Below are 4,616 nucleotides of genomic sequence, written 5' to 3' on the forward strand. Positions count from 1 at the left end.
TGGAAGAGAAAAGACGAATTTTGGTGGGAGAGAAAGTCGAACTTTGAAGCCTGTTTATAAGCAAAATAATACAAAGAGGAAGAAAAATGAAAAAAAAAGGGGTAAAATACCAAAAAACTCCTTGTGCTTTGCTAAATGTTCAATTTAACTCCCTCTGATTTGAAAACTTACACTATAAACCCCTGTGGTTTTAACTAAATTGAAAATTGTATGGAAATTATCTAATCTAATGGTTATACATGAAATATGTGAGGACCCGAAATTTTATTTTCTTACTTTTATTTTATTTTACTAACTTATTTAATTATTTATTCACCCGTTTACTCTGGATAATTTATTTCATCCATTTTAAATCCATTTGCACGGAACAATGTCTCTTTTATATTTTTAAAACATTTCGTTAACGAATTTAATTTTTCTACGGCTCGTTTAGCGAGAAATAGTGTATGCACATTTTTCGAGGTAAATTCGGTCCGAGAGTGCAATAATCTTGGAGAATTAAGAATGATCAATAATAGACCAAGAAAAGTTAATTGAGGGATTAGATGTGAGTGAGTTAAGTTAAACTCAATTAGGAGCACTAATTGCTCACTAATCGGATGTTGACTTTTGTGCACTAAGACACCTTTATGTCAAATCCTTTTTACACAACATTACATCAATACCTACCAACCAAAACTCTTTCTTCTTCTCTACTCCTTGCCGAACATCTCCTCCCTTATTTCCCCTCAAAAATTTCAGCTTTATCTTCCATTTTGCTCCACAAAAACTCTCCAAAATTTCTCCATCTCTTGGTTCTTCATTCTAGCTTGGAAGAGGACTTGATCAAGGAAGAAACTTGGTGATTTAGAAGCTCAAACCCTAGTGTTTACTCTTCTTTTGGGTAGCAAGGTAATCATCCAAGAAACCCTCAACTTTTCCTCTTCAATTCATAGTAGTAAGTTAGTAGTTAGTTAGTGATGGCAAAATAGTTGTTGGGTTGTTGATGGGTTCACAAGAACCTTGACATTAGGTAGTGAACTTGAGGTGGCTTGATAGGTAGAGGCCTTGAGGATTTTGTGTGTTTAATTGCTTGTTTGTTAGTTGCTTTGATGAGATATGGCTTAGTTCTAGTTGCAAAGTTGAAAAGAAAGCTAGAGGAATGAAAGTTGTATCCTGGCCGAAAATTTCTGGTTGTTCCTCTCTCGTTAATTTCGAATTTTGGATGCTATTTTGGTGCAATAATACTTGATACATGTTGGTGATTATGTGTATGAAATATCTCCCAAAAAGCTTTCCATTTGGTTGTGTTTAAGTAGGGTTAAAGTGAGGATGAATTCTGGAAATTTTCTGAGCAGGAAACCCCAACCAGTGTTCACGTTTTAGGTCATAACTTTCTGTCTGGGAGTTGAAATCGAGTGTCATTTGTGGCATCCAAAACTAGACTTCAGGAGCTTTCCGTCGGTATAAAATTCACCTCCTAACTCTATTCCTATGAGCCATAGTGAACCGACAAAGATGACTGAAATTCCTTTCTGCTTGCATCCGAGAAACAGTCCTAACTGCAGTTTGTAGCTCAATTTTGCCTATCTTTCAAACTGAATTTTAAGATAGTTCCTTCAAGTGAATTGTAGAATTTTGAATCTAGTTTTCAACATCACAAACCACACCAAATTTGAGTTGTGTAACTCTAGTTATGGTCAGATTTTGAAACTCTGTCTAGTTCGTCAGAACTGGAATTCTCGTAAACAGGTTCCAAACTTCAGTTTTCTTAGAACTATGATATGTTGGTGTAGAAAGGTCCGAATTGAGTTTCGTTTATTGCATTTGAAATTATATTTGGATTTCTAATGTTGATATAAATTTCAAAGGTTGATTCCATTTCTACGAATTTTGTCAAATTTTCAAACTTCACTGAATTTGCAAGCCTGTTTTGATCTGTCCTGTCTAGAACAGTGACTTTGAGCTAAAATTTGAATTGGAGTCTAAGAAAAGTATATTCTAAAATGTTTTAGTGCTTTGAGTCTAGTTTTCAACAGTATAAAGTTTTCAATTTTTGGACTTACGGAACTCGAGATACGATTTTTCCAAGTAGTGTCGCACCAACCTGGAAATTTTCTGTTTTCAACCAAATATTCCCTTTAAGAACTTTCTATCTTTCTTTGCGATTGTTGGACTGTTTTAGGTGTAATTTCATGGTTGAATACATGGTTCCTTTGGAACTTTAAACTTTCATTTCAAATCTTGGTTTCCGAAGGTTAAATCTCTCTTGATGCATTTTCTTGGTCATATAACTCCCTTGATTTATAGCATCTCTCTTCATACTTGAATTAGGGCTTCAACCCCTATTCTTATGGTCTCGATTTCCGTGAGTTTGAACTCCAAAAAGGGAGCGTTTTGACTAGAGTAGTTCTTGGTGAATTGCACTAGTTTTATACTTGAATCTAGAAACCTTAGCTTTGATATTTTTCTATGAAAATGAGTTGAGTTTTGGATGAGTTAACTCCATTAGTTCGGAAAATGTGAATACTCTTTACCTTCTAAAGTTTGGACGTGAGATTTAAAGTTTTGGGAAATGAAAACCATTTACCCTTTTTCTCGATTTTCGTGCTAAAAGTGAAAATGGTACTTTCTCTTGAATTGAGATTTACTTACCACGATTTGAATAAAAAACGACCTTTGAGCTCTCTTGAGCATTATTCCAACGTTTTAGCTAGAAAAGCTTCTTTAACTTGACTCGAATTTGTGACCTTGAGAGTGGGTAGCGAGAAAATGTTTTTCTTCTTAATCTTGGTCGAGCACCTAGGTAATTGTGATTGTACATGTTTCAGGTGGTCACGAAAATGCCGAAGAGCTCGTTTGACTTCTCGCTTCACTCTTCTTTTGCCCTTGACTTATGGTGAGTGTCAAGTGTATGTTAAATGCTTATATGTTTGAAATGATATGTGTACAAGTACTATATATGATACGTGAACTTGCCGAAGTGAGGATGTACTTTATCGCTCTCGTCCTCTCTCTCTCCTGATTACATGATACTTGTTAAACAAATATATGTGACTTGTACTTGTACATGAACATGTTTAACTCGTGAGCATCGAGTGGAAGCATGTACCACATACTATTTGGGTGGGAGGTGCCTCTCATGCCGACTCAGAGCCATAAACAATTCTAAATCGATTGGAGCGATGTCTCATCGACCACTTATACTTCTGGAAGGCACCCCAACCCATTGGTCAACCTTGTAACTCGAGTCGGCAAAGGTTTGGTCGAGGAGTTTGGTGAACCTTGGGAAACATTATAGTTTGATCTTTTGAGATCTGACTAGACATACTCGAATAGTATCGCCACTTTATTCATATTTGGTTCCGAATCCGAGTGGATGTTAGGTGGATAGAGGAAGTAAGTGGAGCACTACGGGCGTGTTCCTACTTGGGTTGACGAAGGGTTAAACCCGATGGCAAACTGATCGAGACGTGGAAATAACTCCTGAGAGCTCCTGTATCCTCCTTGTGTGTTAAATTCCTACTTGTGCACTTAAATGAAATGTCACGTTTAAAGTTGCTTTTAAACACGTTATTTGATTGATTGGTGTTACGTGCTTGTTTGTCTATTTTCTTGGCCTCATTGAGCGTTCGCTCATCCCATTAAGTTTGTTTTCCTTAACAGGCTTTGGAGGTGGATTGGAGGACCTAGACTAGCGATTTGGTAGAAGCTAGTATTTTTGTATGAACTTTTGGTGACTCTTAAAGTGTAATTTTGTTACTTCTGGTTGATGGATTGTAATAATAACTTTTACCTTAGAAGTTGTGACTTGTATATTTGAAGTACTCCTTATTTAGTCATTAGATGTTTCGTGGCTCTATATTAAACTTGAACGAATGCGTGAGTCCTGATGAGAGTTAGGTAAGCGTCCCGCTGATACCTTAGGGTTCGCCTTAGGGAGAGGTAGAGGCGTCACAAAATATCAATATTGCCCCTATATAAATGAATTCTCTATGATTTGTCGAATGTTCAATTTAACTCTCTCTAGTTTGAAAAATTACACTATGACTCCTTACGGTTTCGAGTAAACTGAAAATTGAATGAAAAGAATCTTACATATAGTAGGGGTAATATTGACATTTCACACACAACCATTAGATTTGATGCTATCTATCCAATTTTTAATTTAATCAAAATCACAGGGAGTTATAGTGTAAGTTTTCAAATCAGAGGGAGTTAAATTGAACATTTGTCAAACCACAGGTAGTTTTTTGGTATTTTACTCATAAAAAAAAAAGTTGGAAGCGGTGACTATTAGGGGTGGCAATTCAGCCCCGCCCTGTTGTCAAATAACTCCCCCTATCCCCCGCCCCTTGCCCCCCCACCCCCTATCCCTCGCCCCGTTTCCCCAACGGTCTCCTGTGGGGGAAGAAATCAACTTATCATAAAGGTTCACTTACAATAATACAATTGTGCAATTCTTGTTTGCCGTCATTCTTTTACTACAATTTCGGAGTAACATTCGCCTAATATCTTGTTTAAGCTTTTTAGCACACCGTTTGTAATGATCATGCAAATACTCATCCCATGAGTGCCCCTTGTCTTGTATTTTTTTTTACAATACTTGCACACACCATAAAAAATGCCATCTTCAC

At 36.6% G+C, this 4,616-nt stretch overlaps 1 long non-coding RNA gene across 1 annotated transcript; it reads left to right on the forward strand.

The window, feature by feature from the left end:
• The first annotated feature begins 766 nt into the window (after positions 1-766).
• Positions 767-3,748, forward strand: LOC140011127 (uncharacterized). The gene is made up of 3 exons (XR_011818369.1): positions 767-891; positions 2,811-2,878; positions 3,646-3,748. It is a non-coding gene; the product is annotated as an uncharacterized lncRNA (long non-coding RNA).
• The last annotated feature ends 868 nt before the right edge of the window (positions 3,749-4,616 follow it).

The sequence above is a fragment of the Coffea arabica genome, chromosome 7e (assembly GCF_036785885.1).
Source record: "Coffea arabica cultivar ET-39 chromosome 7e, Coffea Arabica ET-39 HiFi, whole genome shotgun sequence".
Classification (NCBI taxonomy): Eukaryota; Viridiplantae; Streptophyta; class Magnoliopsida; order Gentianales; family Rubiaceae; genus Coffea; species Coffea arabica.